Source organism: Columba livia, unplaced genomic scaffold, assembly GCF_036013475.1.
Source record: "Columba livia isolate bColLiv1 breed racing homer unplaced genomic scaffold, bColLiv1.pat.W.v2 Scaffold_286, whole genome shotgun sequence".
In the NCBI taxonomy this organism is placed as follows: Eukaryota; Metazoa; Chordata; class Aves; order Columbiformes; family Columbidae; genus Columba; species Columba livia.
Genome location: NW_027043323.1, coordinates 150,001 through 156,440, shown reverse-complemented (window position 1 = coordinate 156,440; position 6,440 = coordinate 150,001).

The window sequence follows — 6,440 nt, the reverse complement described above, 5'->3', positions numbered from 1 at the left end:
AGAAAGAAAGAAAGAAAGAAAGAAAGAAAGAAACAAAGTAAGAAAGAGAGAAAGAGAGAAAGAGAGAAAGAGAGAAAGAGAGAAAGAAAGAGAGAAAGAAAGAGAGAAAGAAAGAGAGAAAGAAAGAGAGAAAGAAAGAAAGAAAGAAAGAAAGAAAGAAGAGAAAGAAAGAAAGAAAGAAAGAAAGAAAGAAAGAAAGAAAGAAAGAAAGAAAGAAAGAAAGGAAGGAAGAAAGAAAGAAAGAAAAAAGAAAGAAAAAGGAAAGAAAAAAAAGAAAGAAAGAAAGAAATAGGAAAGAAAAAAGAAAGAAAGAAAGTAGGAAAGTAAAAGAAAGAAAAAAGAAATAATGTAGGAAAGAAAAAAGAAAGAGGAAAGAAAGAAATAGAAAGAAAAAAGAAAGATAGAATGATATTGAAATAGAAAGAAAGAATGAAAGTAAGAAAGAAAGACGAAAAAAGAAGAAGGAAAGAAAGAAAGAAAGAAAATAAAGAAGAAAGAAAAAAGAAAGAAAGAAAGAGAGAAAGAAATAAGGGGAGAAAGAAAGAAAGAGAAAAAGTAGGAAAGAAAGAAAGAAAAAAAGAAAAAAAAATGAAAGAAAGAGAAAGAAAAAAGAATGAAGGAAAGAAAGAAAGAAGGAAGAAAAAAGAAAGACATAAAAAAGAATGAAAGAAATTAAACAAGAAAAAAGAAAGAAAGTAAGAAAGAAAGAAAAGTAGGAATGAAGGGTGAAGGAAAGAAAAAAGAAAGAAAGAAATAAAGAAGAAAGAAAGAAAAAAAAAGAAAGAAAAAAAGAAAGTAGGAAAGAAAGAAATAAAGTAGGAAAGAAAGAAAAAATAAGAAAGAAATAAAATTAAAAAAAAAAAATAAAAAGAAAGAAAATAGAAAGAAAGAAAGAAAGAAAGAAAGAAAGAAAGAAAGAAAGAAAGAAAGAAAGAAAGAAAGAAAGAAACAAGAAAGAAAGAAAGAAAGGAATAAAGAAATTAAAAAGAAGAAAGAAAAAAAAGAAAGAAAGGAAAAAGAAAGAAAGAAGAAAGAAAGAAGAAAGAAGAGAAAGAAAGAAAGAAAGAAAGAAGAGAGAGAGTAGGAAAGGAAGAAAGGAAGTTGGAAAGAAAGAAAGAACGTTAGAAAGAAAGAAAGAAAAAAGTAGGTGAGAAAGAAAGTAGGAAAGAAAGAAAGTAAGATAGAAAGAATGTAGGAAAGACTGAAAGTAGGAAGGAAGAAAGAAATAAAGTAAAAAAAGAAAGAAAGAAGAAAGAAAGAAAGAAAGAAAAGAAAAGAAAAAAAGAAAGAAAGAAAGAAAGAAAGAAAGAAAGAAAGAAAGAAAGAAAGAAAGAACGAAGAAGAAAGAAAGGAAATAAGAAGGAAAGGAAATAAGACAGAAAGGAAAGAAAAAAGAAAGATAGAAAGAAAGAGAGAAAGTAGGAAAGAAAGAAAGAGAGAAAGTATGAAAGAAAGAAAGAAAGAAGAAAAGAAAGAAAAAATTAAGAAAAAAAGAAAGAAAGACAGAGAGAAAGAAGAAAGAAAAAAGAAAGAAAGTAGTAAAGATAGAAAGAAATTAAAAAATAAGAAGAGAGACGAAAGAAAGAAAAAAGAAAGAAAGAAAAATTAAAAAAGAAAAAAAGAAAGAAGAAGGAAAGAAAGAAAACAAAAAAAGAAAGAAAAAGTAAAAGAAAGGAAGGAAGAAAAAAGAAGGAAAAAAAGAAAGAAATTAAAAAGAAGGAAAGAAAGTAAGAAGAAAGTAAAAAAAGAAAGAAGAAGAAAGTAAGAAAGAAAGTAGGAAAGAAAGAAAGAAATAAGAAAGAAAGAAAGAAATTAAAAAAAGAAAGAAAGAAGAAAGAAAGAAAAAAGAATGAAAGAAAAAAATGAAAGAAAGAAACTAAAAAAAGAAAAAAGATAGAAAAAGAAATAAAGAAGAAAGAAGAAAAAAGAAAGAAAGAAATACAAAAGAATGAAAAAAGAAAAGGAAATAAAGAAAGAAATTTAAAAAAAAGAAAATAAGAAAGTAGGAAATAAAGAAAGCAAGCAAGAAAGAAAGATAAAAAAAAGAGAGAAGAAAGAAAAAAGAAAGAAAGAAAGAAAGAAGGAAAGAAACAAAGAAAGAAAAAAAAAAGAAAAAAGAAAGTAAGAAAAAAATTAAAAACGAAAGAATGAATGAATCTACGTAAGAAAGACATAAGAGAAGAAGTAAGAAAAAAAGAGAGAAAAAATAAAATGAAAGAAAAAACAAAGAAATAAAGAAAAACGTAGAAAGAAAGAAAGAAGGAAAGAAAGAAAGAAAAAAAAAGAAGAGAAAGAAAGAAAGAAAGAAAGAAAGAAAGAAAGAAAGAAGGAAAGAAAGAAAGAAAGAAAGAAAGAAAGAAAGAAAGAAAGAAAGAAAATGGTAAGAAAGAAAGTAAAAAAGAAAAAAGAAGAAAGAAAGAAGTTAAAAAAAGAAAGAAAGAAAGAAGAAAGGAAAAAAAAAAGAAAGAAAGACAAAAGAAAGAAAAAAGAAAGAAAGAAAAAAGAAAGAAAGAAAAAAGAAAGAAATTAAAATAAAGAAAGAAAGAAAAAAGAGAGAAGATTAGAAAAAAGATAGAAAGAAAGAAAAAAGAATGACAGAAAGAAGAAAAAAAGAAAGATGAAAGAAAGAAAGACGAAAGAAAGAAAAAGAAAGAAAGAAAAAGAAAGAAAGAAAAAGAAAGAGAGAAAGAAAGGAAGAAAGAAAGAGAGAAAGAAGGAAAGGAAAGAAAGTAGGAAAGAAAGAAAGAAAGAAAGAAAAAGTAGGAAAGAAAGAAAGAGGAAAAGTTGGAAAGAAAGAAAGAGAGAAAGAAAGAGAGAAAGTAGATAAGAAAGAAAGAAAAGAAAGAAAGAAAGAAGAAAGAAAAAGAAAGAAAGAGAGAAAGAAAGAAAGAAAGAGAGAAAATGGGAAAGAAAGAAAGAAAGAAAGAAACAGAGTAGGAAAGAAAGAAAGAAAAAAAGTAGGAAAAAAAAGAAAGAAAGATAGAAAGAAATATTGAAGAAAGAAAAAGAAAAAAGTAAGAAAAAAGAGTAAGAAAGAAAGAAAGAAAGATAGAAAAGAAAGAAAGAAAGAAGGAAAAATTAAAGTAGGAGAGAAAGAAAGTAGGAAAGAAATAGTAAAGAGAAATGAAAGAAAAAAGAAAGAAAAAAAAAAAAACAAGTAAAAAGAAAGATAGAAACAAAGAAAAAAAGAAATAAGAATGAAAGACAGAAGAAAGAAATAAAGAACAAAGAAAGACAGAAAAAAACTAAGAAAGAAGGAAGAAAGAAAGAAAAATAAATAAAGAAAGAAAGAAGAAAGAAAAAGAAAAAAGAAAGAGAGAAAGAAAGAAAGAAAGAAAGAAAGAAGAAAGAAAGAAAGAAAGAAAAAGAAAGAATCAAGAAAGAAAGAGAGAAAGTAGGAAAGAAAGAATGACAGAAAATAGAAGAGAAAGAAAAAGAAAGAAAAAAGAAAGAAAAAAGAAAGAAAAAAGAAATTAAAAACAAAGTAATAAAGGAAGAAAGAAAGTAAAAAATAAAGAAAGAAAAAAAAAGAAAGTAAGAAAGAAAGAAAGTAGGAAGGAAAGAAAGAAAAAAGAAAGTAGGAAAGAAAGAAAGAAAAGAAAGGAGGAATAAAGAAAGTAAGAAAGTAGGAAAGAAAGAAAGAAAGAAAGAAAGAAAGAAAAAAGACAGAGAGAAGAAAGGAAGTTAAAAGAAAGAAAAAAAGAAAGACAGGAAAAAGAAAGAAAGAAAGAAGAAAAAGGAAAAAGGAAAGAAAGAAAGATGAAAGAAAGAAAAAGAAAGAAAAAAGAAAGAAAGAAAGAAATTTAAAAAAAGCAAGAAGAAAATAAACAAAGAGAAAGAAAGAAAGAAAGAAAGAAAAAGAAAGATATGAAGAAAGAAAGAGAGAAAGTAGGAAAGAAAGAAAGCAGGAAAGAAAGAATGGAAAGGATGAAAAAAAGTAAGAAAGAAAGTAGGAAAGATAGAAAGGACGAAAGAAAGGACGAAAGAAAGAAAGAAGAAAGAAAGAAAGAAAGAAAGAAAGAAAGAAGAAAGAAAGAAAGAAAGAAAGAAAGAAAGAAAGAAAGAAAGAAAGAAAGAAAGAATAAAAAGAAAGAGAGAGAGAAAGAAGAAAAAAGAAAGAGAGAGAGAAAGTAGGAAAGAAAGAAAGAAAGTAGGAAAGAAAGAAAAAAAAATGTAGGAAAGAATGAAAGAAAGAAGTAGGAACGAAAGAAAGAAAGAAAAAAAAGAAAGAAAGAAAAAGTGAAGAAAAAGAGAGAAGGAGAGAAAGTAGGAAAGAAAGAAAGAAAGTAGGAAAGGAACAAAGTAGGAAAAAAAGAAAGAAGAAAGAAAGAAAGAAAGAAAGAAAGAAAGACAGACAGAAAGAAACAAAGAAAGAAAGAGAGAAAGAAAGAGAGAAAGTAGGAAAGAAAGAGCGAAAGAAAGAGCGAAAGAAAGAAAGAAAGAAAGAAAGAAAGAAAGAAAGAAAGAAGGAAAGAAAGAAAGAAAAGGGAAAGAAAGAAAGAAAGAAAAAGGAAACAGAAAGAAAGAAATAAAGAAAGAAGGAGAGAATGTAGGAAAGAAAGAAAGAAAGAAAGAAAGAAAGAAGGTAGTAAGAAAGAAAGAAGAAAGAATGTAAGAAAGAATGAAAGGAAGGAAGAAGAAAGAAAGAAAGTAGGAAGGAGAGATAGAAAGTAGGAAAGAAAGAAAGAAAGAAAGTAAGTAGGAAAGAAAGAAAGTAGGAAAGAATGAAAGAAAGGAAGAAAGAAATAAAGTATGAAAGAAGTAGGAAAGAAAGAAAGAAAAAAGAAAGAACGAAGAGAAAGAAATAAAGAAAAAAGAAAGGAAGAAAGAAAGAGAGAAAGTAGGAAAGAAAGAAGGAAAGAAAGAAAGAGAAAGAAAGAAAGTAGGAAAGAAAGAAAGAAAAAAGTAAGAAAGAAAGAAAGAAAGAGAGAAAGTAGGAAAGAAAGAAAGAAAGAAAGTAGGAATTAAAGAACGAATGAAAGAAGGAATGTAGGAAAGAATGAAAGGTAGACAGAAAGAAAGAAAGAGAGAAAAAAAGAAAGAACGAAAAAAGGAAGAAAGACAGAAAGAAAGAAACAAAGAGAGAAAGTAAGAAAGAAAAAAAGAAAGAAAGAATGAAAGAAATTAAAAAAAAAGAAAAAAGACAGAAAAAAGAAAGAAAGAAGAAAGAAAGAAAAAACAAAGAAAGAAAGAAAGAAAGAAAAAATAAAGAAAGAAAGAAAGAAAGAAAGTTAAAAGAAAGAGAGAAGAAAGAAAGTAAGATAAAAGAAAGAAAAAAAGAAAGACAGGAAAAAGAAACAAGAAAGAAGAAAAAAGAAAAAAGAAAGAAAGATGAAAGAAAGAAAAAGAAAGAAAGAAAAAAGAAAGAAAGAAAGAAATTTAAAAAAGAGAGAGAAAGAAAATAAAGAAAGAAAGAAAGAAAGAGAAAGAAAGAAAGAAGGAAAGAAAAAATAAAGAATTGAAGAAGAAAGAGAGAAAATAGGAAAGAAAGAAAGCAGGAAAGAAAGAATGAAAGAACGAAAAAAAGTAAGAAAGAAAGAAAGTAGGAAAGAAAGAAAAAAGAATGTAGGAAAGAATGAAAGAAAGAAACTAGGAATGAAAGAAAGAAAGAGAAAAATGAAAGAAAGATAGAAAAAGTAAAGAAAAAGAAAGAAGTAGAGAAAGTAGGAAAGAAAAAAGCAGGAAAGAAACAAAGTAGGAAAGAAAGAAAGTAAGAAAGAAAGAAAATGAGAAACTAGGAAAGAAAGAACGAAAGAAAGAAAGAAAGAAAGAAAGAAAGAAAGAAAGAAAGAAAGAAAGAAAAGAAAGAAAGAAAGAAAGAAAGAAAGAAAGAAAGAAAGAAAGAAAAAAAAGGAAGAAAGAAAGAAAGAAAGAAAGAAAAAAAGAAAGAAAGAAAGAGAGAAAGCAGGAAAGAAAGAAAGAGAGAAAGTAGGAAAGAGAGGTAGAAAGTAGGAAAGAAAGAAAAAAAATGAAAGAAAGAGTAAGTAGGAAAGAAAGAAAGGAGGAAAGAATGAAAGAAAGAGAAAGTAGGAAGAAAGAAAGAAGGAAAGAAAGAAAGAAAAAGAGATTAGGAAAGAAAGAAAGTAGGAAGGAAAGAAAGAAAGAAAGTAGGAAAGAAACAAAGAAAAAAAGAATGAACGAAAGAAAGAAACAAAGAAAAAAAGAAAGAAAGAATAAAAAAGAAAGAAAGAAGGAAAGAAAGAATAAAGAAAGTAAGAAAGAAAGAAAAAAGAAAGAAAGAAAGTAGGAAGGAATGAAAGAAGGAAAGAATGTATGAAAGAAAGTTAGAAAAAAAAGAAAGAAAGAATGAAAGATGAAAAAAGAAAAAAGAAAGAAAGAAAAAAGAAAGAAGAAAGAAAGTGAAAGAAAGAAAGAAAAAAAAAAAGAAAGAAAGAAAGAAAGAAAAAAGAAAGGAAGAGAAAGAAAGAAAGAGAGAAAAA